Source organism: Lithobates pipiens, unplaced genomic scaffold (genome assembly GCF_037356315.1).
Source record: "Lithobates pipiens isolate NorthernLeopardFrog02 unplaced genomic scaffold, aLitPip1_a1.2 Scaffold_8, whole genome shotgun sequence".
Lineage (NCBI taxonomy): Eukaryota > Metazoa > Chordata > Amphibia > Anura > Ranidae > Lithobates > Lithobates pipiens.
The window spans coordinates 659,928,236-659,946,749 of NW_027507903.1; the positions used below are offsets into that span (position 1 = coordinate 659,928,236).

Genomic DNA, 18,514 nt, shown 5'->3' on the forward strand with positions numbered 1-18,514 from the left:
CCAGGACCCCCTCTCTGCTGTCATCCCTGGACCCCCTCTCTGCTCTCATCCCAGGACCCCTCTCTGCTCTCGTCCCAGGACCCCTCTCTCTCTGCTGTCATCCCAGGACCCCCTCTCTGCTGTCGTCCCAGGACCCCCTCTCTGCTGTCATCCCTGGGCCCCCTTTCTGCTCTCATCTCAGGACCCCCTCTCTGTTCTCATCCCAGGACTCCTCTCTGTTCTCATCCCAGGACTCCTCTCTGCTCTCGTCCCAGGACTCCTCTCTGCTCTCGTCCCAGGACCCCTCTCTGCTCTCGTCCCAGAACCCTCCCTCTCTGCTCTCATCCCAGGACCCCTCTCTGCTCCCATCCCAGGACCCTCTCTCTGCTGTCATCCGTGAGCCCCCTTTCTTCTCTCATCTCAGGACCCCCTCTCTGTTCTCATCCCAGGACTCCTCTCTGTTCTCATCCCAGGACTCCTCTCTGCTCTCATCCCAGGACTCCTCTCTGCTCTCGTCCCAGGACCCCTCTCTGCTCTCGTCCCAGGACCCCTCTCTGCTCTCGTCCCAGGACCCCTCTCTGCTCTCATCCCAGGACCCCCTCTCTGCCGTCATCCCAGGACCGCCTCTCTGCTGTCATCCCAGGACCCCTCTCTGCTCCCATCCCAGGACCCTCTCTCTGCTGTCATCCGTGAGCCCCCTTTCTTCTCTCATCTCAGGACCCCCTCTCTGTTATCATCCCAGGACTCCTCTCTGTTCTCGTCCCAGGACTCCTCTCTGCTCTCGTCCCAGGACTCCTCTCTGCTCTCGTCCCAGGACTCCTCTCTGCTCTCGTCCCAGGACTCCTCTTTGCTCTCGTCCCAGGACTCCTCTCTGCTCTCGTCCCAGGACCCCTCTCTGCTCTCGTCCCAGGACCCCTCTCTGCTCTCGTCCCAGAACCCTCCCTCTCTGCTCTCATCCCAGGACCCCCTCTCTGCTGTCATCCCAGGACCGCCTCTCTGCTGTCATCCCTGGGCCCCCTTTCTGCTCTCATCCCAGGACCCCTCTCTGCTCTCCTCCCAGGACCCCTCTCTGCTCTCGTCCCAGAACCCTCCCTCTCTGCTCTCATCCCAGGACCCCTCTCTGCTCCCATCCCAGGACCCTCTCTCTGCTGTCATCCGTGAGCCCCCTTTCTTCTCTCATCTCAGGACCCCCTCTCTGCTCTCATCCCAGGACCCCTCTCTCTCTGCTGTCATCCCAGGACCCCCTCTCTGCTCTCATCCCAGGACCCCCTCTCTGTCCTCATCTCAGGAGTCCCTCTCTGTCCTCATACCAGGTGTCCCCTAAACACCAACTCTGATAGGGGGCGCAGGACAGTTAGGGATTGTCTACATTCACAGTTTTGGGGGTGGTAAAACCTCATAGTTGAGCCCTGTTTTTTTTTTCTCACCCCCAACCACACCCCCTTTAACTGTAGTGGCCAGGGGTTTACACATGTTGCATTTGCAGCAGGAATTATACACCCTGTCACACTTAACCAGTGTAGTGCCTGCCAAGCGTAACCCATTCAAGTGAATGGGGCTGCTTTGCAAAAGGCCGTGCAACCTTGTGCAGTACAGCGAAAAAAAAGGGTTAAGATTTGTATTGCCTCTTCATCACCTGCTTTAACCACTTGGATCCCACACTAGCATGCTGCAACTTCGTGCATTGCACAAAGTTGCAAGGTGTTTGCAGAGTGGTCCTATTTACTTGAATGGGTCAAAATCACCCACCAAAAGCAACAGGAGGTATAATTCCTGCTGCAGCATGTGTACATCCTCAGCTGCAGCCACTGTAGATAAAGGGGGAAGGGACTAATGTATGTAATGTGGGCGCTGTGCAATAAGTTGGTGTTTTGTGTGGTTTGCGTATGGACAGGGACACAGGGGGCCCCATGATCTCCTATTGCCCGGGGGCCCCATAAGTTGTCAGTCCGCCCCTGCCTCCATCTAATAGTGGTGTTTAGAGGTGACGGGTCCTCGTGGTCAAATATCATTTGATCAAACAATGAAGTTTCAATTATTATTATTTATACACTGGACATTTTATATATATTTTTGTATCAGTTCACATATGGACACTTGAATTTATACTTTACGTATTTTTTATATGCATTTATATATGGACACTTGAATTTAGATTGTAAGCGCTAAAGGAGCAGGGCTCTCTGATTCCTCCTCTATTACACTTTAATTGTAATGTCTGTCTTCATAATGTCTGTCTTCATGTTGTAAAGCGCTGTGTAAACTGTCGGCACTATATAAACTCTGCATAGTAATAATAATAATAATAATAATAATAATAATAATAATAATGATTTCATAAAGAATCTTTATTTCACATTAAAGCGGGAGTCCACCGGGACTCCGCGTTTTTTTTTTTTTTTTTTAAAAACCAGCAGCTACAAATACTGCAGCTGCTGACTTTTAAATAGTGACACCTGTCCAGCGCGCCCGCGATGTCGGCACCCGAAGCCGATCGCTCGCTCGGCTGCCGGGTCCCGCCGCCATCTTGGGTATGGGAATCAGGAAATGGAGCCTTTCGGCTTCATTTCCCGGTTCCCTACTGCGCATGCGCGAGCCGCGCGGCGCAATCCGGACGGTCCCCGCTGCCTCTGGGAGCTGTGTGTTTCCCAGCAGGCAGCGGGGCACTTGCTGAAGGGGGCGGGCGCTTGCGGAACGGGGGCGTAACGTATGCCCCGTTCCGCAGAGAGCTAGCCCGGAAGTGGGTGCAGTTACCTGGATTATCCAGGTAACTGCACCCCCCTCCCCCCTGAAAGGTGCCGATTGTGGCGCCGGAGGGGGGGGGGATTCCGATGAGCGGAGGTCCATTTTAGGGTGGACCTCCGCTTTAACATGTCATTTCCTAATTCTCCCCCATCACCGGGACACATCTAGTGATTATAATACACCATCACATGATACATTATATTAGGATCCATTATAAAAGAGATCCCATAGAATTCTATTGGTGATCCATTCTATGGGGACACATTATATTGGGGACACATTCCAGTTCTAGTAATCATACATTATTATAGTGATATCATTATATTAGTGATAAATCCCATTATTTCTTTCATTAGTAAATCTCAGGATCATTTCTTCATATATTTCCTCTGAGATTTTTTAATCAATTTTCATCTCTTTCTATTTGTAGATCTATTATTCATTTCTATTTCTTCACACAATAAAATAATCAATAGAATAAACTCATTGGAAATATATTAATAATAAGGAATGATACTTTCTACACATTATAATCCTATAGATAGATATATAGATGGAGATAGATTTGTTCTTAAAGGGCCAGTACACCTCTATCTGTACCTCCCATTTCCCTACTATGACATCACAGTTCGGACACAGACAATAAGTCATATTACACTCTGTGCTCTCTCTGAGCTCCGGCACTCTATACAATTCTTCCCCATCCCATCTCATATACACAGTGCTCATGTACTGGGAGGAGCCATTGGAATGAATGCCCCACCCCCTTCTGTAGGTGACCCAAGAGCCATAAACACCCACTTATACTTTCCTTTATTGTTCCTCCATCAAAGTCCTCACTAAGTCTCCAGTTTCCCAGGTATTGAGGGATCATGTGACCTTCTCCCAGCATGCAGTGTTCAGGCCTGAGTGACCAATCACAGGACTTCCATACTGTCACATGATGGAGGGGTGACATCATCAAATCTGTGTAACCTCCGACATAACCCACCATGTATCCTACATGGGTGAGGACTCAGGGCTCTGATATGGATTGATGGGGGGCTATAAAAGGTGCTAGAAATGGGCTGGGGGTCTGTGACTGCTCTAAGTGAGCAAATGACAAAGAGACTTATTAATGTAACTTGGACCCCTAAGGTAGCGTGACACATAAAGGGTCCCTAAGTAATATGACATACTTGGGGCCCCCAGGCAGTGATAGGACAAGAAAAAAAGGCCAACATGTGCCCCCCATGAACTGTGAACTACTTCAGCACCATAGATTGTAGGCCCCGCCCATTTCTGTGCCCCCCTTCTAATGAAGCCCTCCAAGGTGGCCGTCTCTTTTACAAACCCTTAGCCTGGCCCCGTCCCTCAGACCTTTCACAACATTTGGGGCCCTCAGACAATGTTATATCATATAGGGTCCCAGGCCATGTGACATATGTGGCCCCCCCAGCTTTCTTTTCAGAAAGATAAAGTGACAGATGATAGATGGCACTGAGGGACACTGATAGATGACACTGCTGGGCACTGATTAGCAGCACTGGTGGGCACTAAGGGGACCGATGTCCCTCTAACAGAAGCCGGTTATCAGCTTTCTTCTTTTCTTAATGCTGACAGTGTGCGGGAAAAAAAGCTGTTGACCGACTCCTGTTTACTTTCGTGATCAGCTGTTATTGGCTGACATCTGATCACATGTTAAAGGGCTTGCTGTGATTGGCCCTTTACCTGATCAGCCAAATCCCAAGGTGGGGTGGGCAGTGTGAGAACGGGAGGATGTACATGGACTCCCTCCCGGCATTTTAAGACAGCGCTGTAGCCGTCTTTTGGCTATAGTGTGGGCACCAAGTGGTTAAATCTGCCCAGCAACAAATCCCCTCCCCCCAAAAAATGCATAAAAAACACAAAATGCAAATCACGGTATAAAAACCTGCAGAAATCACAGCAAAAAAGCACATCAGAAAGGCTGAAAAGCCCCCTGCATAGGTGTGAATGGAGCCTTAGGCTGGGATGAGACTTGTGGGATGCGGGAACCAGTGCGATTCCTGTGCGGGTTCCCTCATCACACCTCAATCACCGGACGGTCACACTGACATCTGAGAACCGCTGCGGGGGGTCAATGGAAAGTTAATGACACCCCCAGATCGCTTCGCAGATCGCAGTGCAAACGCTGAAATGGTGCAGGAATGGGATTGTATAGATGTGACACCCAATGTGATCCGATTCCAGTGAGGACCCAAAAAAAGGGTCCGGCACCATTCTGGTGTGAATGTGATTTCAGTCACACAGTTTGTACGGCTGAATTCACATCACACAGACATGACATGTGATCTGCACAGCAATGTGATCCCAGCCTTAGAGAGATTTCCTCTCACTTCCTGTCCTGGTGACACCAATACAAGGAGGGAGAGAAATCTGTACAGGGACACAGACATATAAACATCTGACAGGGGCTCTAATCCTTCCCCTTCCTTATTATACTGAACATATCATTCTTATTTCAGTCTGTGTTCCTGTTGGAGAGTTCCCCTCATTTCCTGTCTAGATAAATGTTGTCACCGGGACAGGAAATGAGGGGAAATCTCTGTAATGGAGCCCCGGATAGAAGAAAAACCTGACAGGGGATCTAATCCTGACCCACTCTGCCTAAAAACAGTCTGGGTTCTCTGATCACATTTTTTTCTTCCAGTAATAAATCTCTAGATGACGTCTTCATAGATTTCCTATCAGATTGTCCCATTTATTTCCATCTCTTTGTAGTATCGATTGTATGGAGGGGGAGGGGCAGAGAGGAGAGGTGACCCCATCCTATCCCATCACAGTGACCCCCACCCCCCCTCTATGTCTGATCATGACTGCTCCTCCCCCAACACAAGAGGGACCACATGTGGGGGAGGGGCAGGAGGAGGAGATGGCTGATGTTAAACACAGAAAGTATTATGTCAGATTGTCATGGGAGAGATAGATAGATAGATAGATAGATAGATAGATAGATAGATAGATAGATAGATAGATAGATAGATAGATAGATAGATAGATAGATAGATAGATTTCTCACTGACCAATAGGAACATGTTATTGTTACTCCAATAATTGGACAGATATTCTACCCAATCACAGCGATCAGTAAGAAATCTCACATTTATTTATAGTAGAAAAACTTGCAGGAAGCCCCGCCCACTGCTATATACTATTGGATGAATATTAAATGAATTCCCCTCCTTCTGACATCACCAGACTGTGGGCGGAGTTCTCACATCTCCCGCCTCCCCCCACATATCTTTATACAACCTTCCCATACACCTATCCCAGCATGGAGGGGCTCAGTGAAGGTGGTGGTGAAGGTGTGGAGGTGTCGGATCGGGTCACACAGATCATAAAAGGAGATCCGCCCGGCCTCATAATCCAGATCTATCCTGACTCTGTTACTGGAGGGATTGGGGGGGAAGAGGATCTCTTTACTGTCATGTATCACCGAATACTGATTAAAAATCCTGTCCAATCCCCAGGACTTCTTATTCCTTCCAATCTCTGACTCCTCCCCTCTCCTCTCTATACTGGGGTAACACATCCCGACTCTCCAGTTCTCTGACCCCCCGACATCCACTTCCCAGTAATGTCTCCCTGAGGAGAAACTCCGACTGCTCAACACCTGAGGACAATAACCCTGGAATCTCTCTGGTGTTTCTGGGTGATTCTGGTTTCTATGTGACTTGGATACAGTTTTCCTGTCATCTGATATCTGTAGATAATTATCAGCTGTGTTTCCATCCAGTAATATGTCTGCAGCTCCCTGTATATAGAAGTATACATTTACCTCTGTTATTATATCAGATAAACCTGTGTGTAAGACCCCCGCCACATCCAGACCCCCTGAATCATGGAGGAGCTCCTCATGTCTCTCTCTGTCCTCATTATCTCCATCCTCAGTATCACACAAGTCACCTGTGTCTGATTCCTGTAAGACAGTCAGTGGATCCGTCACGTTACACAGCTCCTCAATGTGACGCAACTTCCTGGACAGCTCCTCCTTCTTTATTTCCAGATCCCGGATGGAGATGGAGATCCGCTCTGCCCTCCCGGAGATGTCCCTCAGGACTCTCTTCTCCAGGTCTTCCAGACGTCTCCTGAGATCTCTAAACAGGGCAGTGACTCTCTCGGTGTCACCAGCGGCTTCTTCTTCTACTTTCCTCCGGTGTTCCTGCAGACTCTGGACTCTTTCCTCCGTCTCCTCTCTCTTTGTCAGAAGTTTCTGCAGAACATTCCTCAGTGTCTCCTTCTTCTTCTCAGAAGCCTCATCCAGTGACTTCATCTTATGTCCTGTGTGTTCTCCAATCAGACAACAGGACACACAGATACAGGTCTCATCCTCAGTGCAGAAATACTTCAAAACTTCCTTATGGATGGAGCATTTCCTGCTCTCCATGGACAAGGTGGGGTCACATAAGACGTGTTCTGAGGACTTTTTGTGGACTCTCAGGTGTTTATCACACAGAGAAACCTCACAGTGCAGACAGGATCTAACAGCAGGTACAGGAGAGTCCACACAGTAAGTACAGAAGACCCCGGACTCTTGATCTTGATGAGTAGACAGGAAAGTCTCTGCTATGTTACGTAGTTTCATGTTCTTCTGCAGTGCAGGCCGATCCGGAAACTTCTCTCTACATTCAGGACAGGAATATCCTCCAGACCCCTCCTGTGTATCCAGCACACCATCAATACAGACCCGGCAGAAGTTGTGACCACATCTCAGGGTTACAGGATCCGTATAAATGTTCAGACAGACGGAACATTCCAACTCAGCTCTCAGATCACCAGACGCCATCGCTGACAGCAGAAGAGAAACGAAACTGAAAGTCTCTGACACCGGAGAGGAATGTGGATGGGGGAGGGGTGACGTCCTCCTACACAGGGTGAGGCTGGATGAATATTATAGGACACGGAGATCAGAGTACAGAAGGGAGGAGATTCGTTTTGCAGTAGTAATGAGAATTATACCTCCCAACATTAGAAGAGAGAAAGAGGGAAAGACGGATGTGGAGAAGACATGCGGAGCACTAAGTGCAATGACATGAAAAGTGGAGATGAGTACATCATGATGAAAAGGAAATTGGTTATATAACCATCTGAAGATTTACCCCCCTTCATGGCCAGGCCATTTTTTGCGATACGACACTGCTTTACTTTAACTGACAATTGGGTCGTCATGCAACACTGTACATAAATTCAATATATAGCAATTTCCCCAGAAAGCTTCTTCTGGTGGTATTTGATCATCACTGCATTTTTAGCGCTATAAAATAAAAAAATATATATTTTTTAATGTTTTTTTTTATATATTTTTTTTTTTTGTTATAAAACATATCCAATAAAAACATTTTAAAAATCAAATTTCTTCATCAGTTTAGTCTAATATGTATTCTGCTACATGTTTTTGGTAAAAAAATCCCAATAAGTGTGTATTGATTGGTTTGCAGAAACGCTAAAGCGTCTACAAACTATGGGATAGACATTTATACAACATTGTAAAGGAAAACTCCGCTGGGGGGACATCTGATTTATGGAGGGGCTCCGCTGAGGGAAATCTGAATTATGGAGGGGCTCCACTGGGGGGACATCTGATTTATTGGGGGGCTCCGCTGGGAGACATCTGATTTATGGAGGGACTCCACTGGGGGACATCTGATTTATGGAGGGGCTCTGCTGATGGACATCTGATTTATGGAGGGAATCTGCTGGGGGACATCTGATTTATGGAGGGGCTCCTCTGGGAGACATCTGATTTATGAATGGGCTCCACTGAGGAGACATCTGATTTATGGAGGAACTCCTCTGGGGGAAATCTGATTTATGGAGGGGCTCCGCTGTTGGACATCTGATTTATGGAGGGGCTCCGGTGGGGGACATCTGATTCATGCAGGGGGTCTGCTGGGGACATCTGATTTATGGAGGGGCTCCGCTGAGGATACATCTGATTTATGGAGGGAATCTGCTGGTGACATCTGATTTATGGAGAATACAAAACCAATTTTTTCCTCTAGTGGGACTTTAATTAGGCAGTAGTCTCCAAAGTTTGTAACAAAGTATAAATTTTATTGCCATAAAGAGGAAAATCACATAAATAACAATAAGAACTTAGGGATGCACAGTGATTATTAGAGGATGCACAAAAAACTACAGTGTTAATATACCAAAATATTAGGGATAATATCACCACGAATATCGATCCCAGCTCAATAATGAGACCAAGAAATGGCCCGATGCCTTTTTTAAGGTTGTTAAGAGATCTAACCTCTTCTTCAGGGGCTGGTGATGTATTACATTCCCATCTATAAGCATTATAAGAAGACACAAGTAATGGTAAACAAACAGTATTTGCAAATAGTTGATCTTTTTCAAACAATATTTGAATAAAGACATGATCAAAAAATTGTATGGTATATTCTAACCATGTAATGCTGTACATCGCTGTTCAGAGGGCATCCAACATATTAGAAAGGTGTAATGGAGGAATGTCTGCCAGCCGGCATCAGATCTCTAACCCGATGAGAAGAACCCGGGGGGTACAAGTGGATTCGGCACTCGAGCTGCACACAAGGGGCGGATTCCACCCAAGAATGGTAATGTAGCCAAGTAGCTCTATGATCAAAAACAAAAAGATCAAACAACCAATCAGCGACATGGGATTCTCTTCAATTAGCTGAGTGTGAAACACTGAGCCAATGAGAGGAGTTTAAATATGTACATTATAAGGTAAATGAGGGAACCATCTTGTTAGAAGACATCCATTTTGGGTATTGGAAAATTACTGTTAGCATGACATAGAAATCTATTGCTTAAGGTCATATGTGTTTTTTGCTTGTACAAGGTATTTTATCACAAGGTTAGATATCTGTTTAGAACAGATGGATGCGGTTAAGCTACTTCCCTTTTTGAGAGCAGAAGTAACTCCATGGCGTTAAAACCACAGGCCTGTCTTGCACCAGACTTAAGAAACATTTTAAACTGTATAAAAATGTATATATTTAGCTTTTTGTTACTAGGCAGAAATTGCTTGTACAAAAAAACCATGATGACGTAGTAAAATATACTATCTTGCATATTTTATGTGGCAGTCCCTGATTGGTTAAACCACAGGGCTGTCCTTCTGTTCAAACTAAATAAAATTGTTGTGTGTGCTTCAATAGACACATTCATTATTCACGTACAATAGCGTGTATGTGTAATGTTTTGTCCACCGGTGAAAGGGACCTCCGCTCTTCAATCCTAGCCTAGGCTACCAGGGGTTACTTACAGAAGACGAGCAACCTAACAGTTTTGGTACCAGCAAAGTGGGGTTCGTCTCGTCTTGCGACAGGTAAGTCACTTTACTCTTTTTTACCTGATTGGTGAATGGTGTAAACACTTACTCTGTCCGGGCGGCCGCTACGAACTTAGTTTAAAATTAAAAGAAGTAACTGTGCCTTCGCGATGAACTAGGCTGGTTCCTCGGGAGGTTAAAAGGGCTCGCAAGGAATTTATAGGTTTAGGGGAGTCCGACTAGGTTGGTCTGACTTAAAACTATTGGTAATAGTATTTTTAACACGGGAAGTAGTAGATTACGCCCGTGACAAAGGGATTGGTGGAGTGGACGCCCATTTGAAAAAAATTTTTTTTTTAAAAAAAAGTGCACTATAAATTGATAAATGTATTGCAATACGGTTATTTCATGTCTTAAAGTATATTAAGAATATGTCTGTTTCTCTCTAGGTACACGTGTAAGTATATAGAGTATAAGTTTTAATATAGAGTATAAGGAAAATAATTGTTGTTGTTTAAATGAGTGCAGAATATGAGGAGCCCTCTTGTAGTGACATAGCATCCGCCTGCCCCCATTGCACGTTAGGTCTACTCTTCCTAAGAATAGATGACAAGTGGATTTGACTGACCACCAGACCAGGGGGGTTCTCTTGCAGACTTGGTGTAAGAGGGGTATATCCCGCCACCAGGAAAAATTTACCCTTCATCGTATATTAAGGGTAAATCTTCATAGTTTTATATAAGTCCATCTGCCCCAAAAAAGATCAGGGATCCTACTCCCAGACCAGAGACCGGATTGTTGGACAAACCGGGTGTTATCACCTGTGTCCTGCCACTAGACACACACTGCCCAGACTACTAGATGGGGAATTCTGCAGCAACCCAAGCCATGGCCACCCCATCACCCTATGAATTTGTCAGTAATATGATCCCTGGCCCCCAGGTAGAACCATTTTGGACACAAGTCCGGGAAAGGTGTCACCAATTGGGAATCCATGACCCAGGACCCCAAGGTCCTTGTTCAGAGGAAGACTGGCAAGAAGTCAGTAAAATTTGTCAGGTACATAAGCATTCTTATCCTCCCTGCAAAGGGGCTGACCCACAATACATGAAGGATTGTTTCTGTGCATGGAACAAATGCCTTGGAAAATATAGGCAATTGTGGACAGCAAGGACATTGGAAATCCCAGTGCCCTTATAGGACTGGACAGATTAGAGCAAGAGGCAGAGGCAGGGGATTTAACCCCCAGACCCGCCCACAGTATCCCCGTTATCTGCCATACCAGAACCCTCGTCAACCACTACCCCAATATCCTACACAGCCACAAATAATGCACCGAGGGAAACTCTGTTGGTATTAATGGGACACCTGTCACCCATCCCATCACTCCACCACTGACTGTAGCCACTCCAGAAGGACAGAAATTATGTACCCAAACTTTTGCCGTCTTGTCCTCATGCCCTGTGCCCCTTATGGGACGGGACCTCTTGGCACAACTGTGTATTACCATTAAGTTTAATAAAGAAGGTTCCCTTACCGCTAGTTCACCATTATGTGACTTACATGGCCCTAAGCGACATGCACACAGAGGGTTCCCAAAAAGACATGCACACAGGAGTTTCTTTCTAATGATACCTTCCTCCCTTGACCATCACTCAATTTGGGCAGAAAACAAAGGTAGTGTGGGCTTTATTAATTGCACACCATATGCACCCCAAATGCGGTCAGATGCAGGGATACAATATCAAAAACAGTATCCCCTACCCCCAGAGAAAGTCAAAGGCATCTCCCCTCAAATTAATGATTACATATCAAAAGGTATCCTGAGACCAATCATCAGTCCCTGGAACACACCCATTTACCCTGTAAAGAAGGCCAGTGGCGAGTGGAGACTCGTCCAAGACCTCAGAGCAGTAAACAAACAAGTGATTCCCCTCCCACCCCTAGTCTCAGACATCACTTTTATTTTCTCATGCATACCGGCAGACTCTCTATGCTACACAGTAATTGATTTAGCGAATGCTTTCTTTAGCATTCCCATTGCAGAGGAAGCCCAACCTATGTTTGCTTTCTCCTGGGCCGGGGGCCAACTAACCTGGCAAGGGTATGTAGACAGTCCAGCCGCCTTCTCTATGGTACTCAACGAGACTGTCAAGTCTTGGACATCTGAGCGAGGGTCGGTACTGATACAGTATGTGGACGACTTGCTCCTGTGCAGTCGAACTGCTGAAGAATGTGCGGTCGATTCAACATCACTGTTACAACACCTAGCTCACGCCGGGCATCTAGCCTCAAGGAAGAAAATACAATGGTGCCAGCCACAGGTAGAATACCTAGGGTGCATTCTAAAGGAAGGGACAAGGCTAGTGTCCCCCAAACGTGCCGCAGCCCTTCGAGCTCTCAGTCCCCCAAAAGACAAGGCCGCCCTACTCTCATTTTTGGGTGCAATTGTATATTGCCGCCAATGGATCCCTGACTGTTCTCATTATGATAGTATCCTAAGAGAGGCTACTGGCTCGACAGCCCCTAAATTAATAGATTGGACTGAAGACAGACTACAAGCTTTTCAAGCTCTATTAAACAGTCTGTCAAATGCTCCCGCCCTGGGATTGGTAGACTATGGTAAAGCTTTTCAACTATACTGTGTAGTCTCGGGGACCTCTTTTGCCGCGGTTTTGACACAACAGCATGGAACAGGCTACCGCCCTGTCTCCTACCTATCTAAAAAAAAAAAAACTCCCCATCCAAGTACAGGGAATGCCATTCTGTCTCCAAAATCTTGCTGCCTGTGCAATGGCTGTACAAGATGCAAACAAATTAGTGCTAGGTCACCCATTGACTCTCTATACCACTCATTCAGTCACGCATCTTATTCAGAACATGAATACCCAACATATGACCTCGCAAAGACTTAGTGGTTATGAGATAACACTGATGAACACTGATAACCTCACACTCAAATATGTGCCTGCCAGCAACCCCGCTGTGCGCCTTTTGCATTCCATGTTGCGTTTACCACATGACCCAGACATTATACATGACTGTTCGGAAAAGGTTGCTGCTATTACCAGTCCCAGACCGGATCTCACTGACACCCCTATCTCAGGTGCAGAGGATGTTTTCGTTGACGGTAGCTGCTCACGTCCCTCTGACTCCACCTTTTTAACCGGTTATGCAGTTGTTCAACTACCAGACATCGTACTGGAGGCAAAATCATTACCTCCTTCTTCAGCCCAGGTAGCAGAGTTAGAAGCCCTCACTAGGGCCTGCATTCTATTCACCGGTAAAGAGGTGAACGTCTACACAGACAGTAGATATGCTTTTGGAGTGGTGCATGATTTTGGTGTGATATGGGCCAATAGAGGTTTTAAAACAGCAGACAACAAAATAATTGGCAACTCCACACAGATTAGTGCTCTCCTCCAAGCCATTCTTCTTCCAAAAAAGGTAGCCATAATTAAAGTAAAGGCACACTCCTCTGACAGCAGTCGTGTTTCAAAAGGGAATGCTCTTGCTGACAGAGAAGCTAAAAGAGCTGCTGCCTTTTCCCCTAACCCACCTGCCCCCACAACAATGTTTTTCAAGGAACACTTCGCAGCACCTAACTTTAAAACTGTCATAGCACAGATGCAATCAATGGCCACAGAAGATGATGTCCATTTTTGGACAAAGGAAGGATTGACCAAAGACCCTGAAGGTCTTTGGTCAAAAGAGGGGAAGATCCACATGCAAGAACAAAATTATCACCCTTTGAGGTCCTCATGGGAATCCCCGCAAACATAGAATTACCCCCATTAGACCAAGACACTGATATTGACATTTATTCCCAACAGGAAATGTACGTGAAAAATCTGGTAAGTATGCTCCACGAAATAAACGAACAAGTTTCTGTCACCTTTTTTCCCTCTTCCCACAGAACCAACGCATCCCTTCATCCCTGGGGATAAAGTGCTGATCAAACAATTAGCACAAAGAAAGAGTATCGGACCGGCTTTCTCAGGACCATGGAAGGTGGAAAAGGTATCCAGGACCGCAGTGTTAACAGACCTAGGAAACACCTGGATCCACGCCAGCCGTCTTAAAAAGTGTCCCCAGCTTCCCTCGACTCCAGAGCCCCTGGCAGTGACAGAGCAGCAACTCCCAAGAACAAGATCTACAAGAAGTTCAGAGAGGCATAGAACAAATTTCCCTGGAAGATCCCACACCCCCTCAAAAGGACAAAACAGAGCCAACAACTGCCGGGATGAGAAACGAAGAAGAAGAACAGAACTCTTAGATAACAAATAATCAGAACTTTAAAAAAACAAAGATGCTTTCTCCATCAGTGTCAGGGAAGGCTGTATGCCTTTGGGGTAGTCTGGTACTATTTGTATTCCTGCCCACATGGTTTATAGCCAACTGTATATATCATCCAGAAGACTTAGGTCTATTAAAAGGGATATGTGGACCACCTAAGATGAATAATACCCCCGGCCAAAGACATAGTAGAAGTATTGTACCCGTTAATGAGTCACCTAAGGGACTGACTAACAAGATGTTACTACTAAAATTCAAATATAGCTATGCTCAAAAATCTGGTTTTGAGAAATGCTGGATTTGCAGCAAGCTACATCCCAGTACAGCTAGAATCCCTCTCATGGCAGTCCCCTTGAATTTTACCCCCCTCCTTAATGGAACACCCCCTATCGTCCTAACGAATGTTACTAGGACCCGTCCAAATAAAACCCTCACTTTCCAAATTATAGGTAGAAGCCACTTCCCAGACTGGTGTTTCCGACTGGGAAACACCACAGATGGAGCCGAGGTTTGCAAACAAGCAAAACTTAACATTTCAATGACATCATTTAACAGTCCTTCTTTCTTCCATACTTCAGATCCCACCCTAAATGCCACCTTTTTAGACTTTCTTAGCTCCAGTACCAAGACTACAATACACCAATTAATGTCAATTCTGGTGCTCTCTGGCCTTTCTGATACTCTTAGGAACGTGTTCCATAAACGACCCCTAGCTCTAGGAAATACCATATATATATGCTGCGGCAAACTCTGTCACCCCTGGATCCCAACCAAACCCCAGGGGTGGTGTTACCTTGCAGCCCTGGTTCCTATCATGGGGGTATTAGGGGATAACAAGGGAAGTCACCTCCTTGAAGCCAGCATGCATCCTAGATATCCCCTTAGACACCGTAATAAACGAGAATTGTTTTTAGAAAAAGATATGGCCTGGGCATGGTTCCCTTCCTGGACAGGGTGGGGAATTGACCTAATGAAAAGATTAAATAATTACACTGGCATAATTGATGAGATTCTGGAGGAAAATTCTGATGACATAACCAAACTAAATCTAGAAACTAGGGCAATTAGGAAGCAACTAGAACTACATGAGTTGGCTATAGAAAGTATGAGTGCAGCCCTTACTGGCCTCTGTGAGACTACTGAGGATTATGAGTGCTGTACCTGGATTCATAATACCAGCATCGAAGTCCCAGACTACTATGACGTTATTGCCCAACACAGGGAAGAGGTAAATAAACTACAGAAAGAGGCAAGGAACATAGGAAAAAACTGGGATCCCTTCTCGAGCAGTTTTAGTTTTGGGGGATTAATATCTTGGCTCCGAAATGCTGCCATGACAATTGTCACTGTGATTCTCTTCATTCTATTTTTATATGCCTGTTATAAGATAATCAAATGTTTATGTAAAAAGGGAAACACGGTCGCTCCGAAGGATCTGAAACTCACTTCCATTGTTAAGGATCCAACGGTATGGTATAGAAACCAAGAGCACAAGGGTTCGGAGTATGAAGCCTGTGCTATTAAATTAGAAAAGGAATGATCATTATGTAAATCACAGAATGATCAAAGGAAGGATTATAAGGTAAATGAGGGAACCATCTTGTTAGAAGACATCCATTTTGGGTATTGGAAAATTACTGTTAGCATGACATAGAAATCTATTGCTTAAGGTCATATGTGTTTTTGCTTGTACAAGGCATTTAGAATTGTCACAAGGTTAGATATCTGTTCAGAACAGATGGATGCGGTTAAGCTACTTCCCTTTTTGAGAGCAGAAGTAACTCCATGGCGTTAAAACCACAGGCCTGTCTTGCACCAGACTTAAGAAACATTTTAAACTGTATAAAAATGTATATATTTAGCTTTTTGTTACTAGGCAGAAATTGCTTGTACAAAAAAACCATGATGACGTAGTAAAATATACTATCTTGCATATTTTATGTGGCAGTCCCTGATTGGTTAAACCACAGGGCTGTCCTTCTGTTCAAACTAAATAAAATTGTTGTGTGTGCTTCAATAGACACATTCATTATTCACGTACAATAGCGTGTATGTGTAATGTTTTGTCCACCGGTGAAAGGGACCTCCGCTCTTCAATCCTAGCCTAGGCTACCAGGGGTTATTTACAGAAGACGAGCAACCTAACATACATCACTCCTATAGACAGGCAAAATCTCAATCATAAAGAAAAATCTCTCAAGTTGCTCAATGAGTATGATGTCCCTACTTAGGGTGTCCCTAATATCAACGCCAAATAACTGAAATTGAAAAGGAATTGGAACCAATATATAGGCAATTGACTTCTTTTAAGGACCATGTCCTATATGAGAAATATGATTTGGAACTTAATGAATCATTGGAAAACTTTAATAAAGAAATTCTAATTAAAAAAAGAAAAGAAGTTCTGTAGGGACAAGGCTGCCTTTCAGGAATCACGGGCTTACAATTGGAGAAATCATAATACTATAAAAACCAGAAACCAAGGACATCATCACAAGAATGCTAAACTTGTTATCTGGAGTGTCCTCTCTATGGTCCCTCTTGTTAAGAGTTTCGAGTAGACAGAAGCCCTCATAGAAATCAAAGAGAAACTCCCAGGGTGGGGGTTCACAGGAAAAAATCCCTAAAAAAACTGATTACCAATCCCTCCTTTCAGGCTGGCTTTGCCAGCCCAGGCCTGGGGGTAGGCAAAACAGGGGGTATAGCTCCCTCACATTTGACGACAAACGATGTCCCATTGGGGAATGAAGCGTTTGCCTCGGCTCCCATTGTGGACAATTTTTTAGTGAAACCGATCGAAAATGCGACCTTATGAGAGGTATGAATCCTGATGGAGCATTCCCTCCTAATAAGGAGACTATCAATTTAAATGTGGTAAATCTATCATCCATACGAACTTAAAGAAGTTGAATTATCAGTTTTAAGTAGAGGGCTAAGTTTCTGTCCCAATCAGGACATAGACAGATTTGAAGCCACAAAAGATATACAGTTGTTTGCGTGCAAATTGATTCTAAAACAACTCTATTCTAGAGATATACCTAAACAATCTAGTTTTAAACCACAAGAACTTGCGGCCTTGGACAATCTAATATCTCTCTTGGATGAGAATGAACCGCCCGATTTATTTGACCAGATTGATCTGGAACAATTATTGGGTCGGTTCGATCAATCAGATCTACCAAGCTTCTCTACTAAACCTTTTAAGAAAAAATCTGACAAGTTTCCAGCTTTGAACATCAATCCCAATGCCCTGGCCTTTGTCAGATTAACTTGTAACGAAGTCCGTGAAATTTCTATCGCATCCAAGGAACAATCGAATTTAAATCCTAGTGAACGTGAGGCCTTGAAATCTCTAGCCACTAATCCCTCGATCACTATTAAATCTTCAGACAATGGAGGGAACATTGTCCTAATGGACATTGGTCAATATGAGGCAGTGTGTCGTAACATATTGTCTAATAGACAGTGGTACTGCAAGATCACCTCAACCAAGATCGATAAATTCAATCGTAAATTCTATAAACTCGTAGATGAGTCATACGCAGCAAATATACTCACTCGATCTGAATATGACTATCTTAGGACTGCTTTACTACGAATTCCTACTTTCTACACGTTGCCCAAGCTACACAAGGACCTACTTCACCCCACTGGCACACCAATTATCTCGGGCAATGGGTCGTTGACAGAGAAAGCAAATTTGTCGACGGCCACTTGCGACCGTTTGTATTTAAATTACCCAGCCATACTCGGGATACTTTACATCTTTTACAGATGTTGGAGGATATTTATATTCCTCCAGGGTCATTATTGGTAGCCTTGTATGTTGAAGCTCTCTACAGTTCGATTCCGAACGATAGAGGGCTTTCATGTATTCGCCATGTGCTTCTGCAGGATGGCAAGTTGGGTGAAGAAAAAATTAGTTTCCTGATTGTTGCCTTGGACTTCATTTTGAATTATAATCACTTCATGTTTCATGGGGACCATTTCCTCCAGGTACAGGGGGTTGCGATGGGGACCTCTTGTGCCCCATTGTATGCCAACCTTTACCTGGGGGAATGGGAAAATATGCTTGCCACTTCCGAACCACTACGTCCTTTCATGGAAAAGGTGATACTATGGCGTCATTATATCGATGACATTTTCCTGGTATGGGACGACATGTCTGACTCTCTTCGGGAGTTTGTTAACCAGTTGAACAACAATGAGTTC

At 45.0% G+C, this 18,514-nt stretch overlaps 1 long non-coding RNA gene across 1 annotated transcript; it reads left to right on the forward strand.

The window, feature by feature from the left end:
* Nucleotides 1-9,457: 9,457 nt before the first annotated feature.
* LOC143961801 (uncharacterized) lies at nt 9,458-16,345 on the forward strand. Its single transcript, XR_013270558.1, has 2 exons — nt 9,458-10,063; nt 13,923-16,345. It is a non-coding gene; the product is annotated as an uncharacterized LOC143961801 (long non-coding RNA).
* Nucleotides 16,346-18,514: the final 2,169 nt, after the last annotated feature.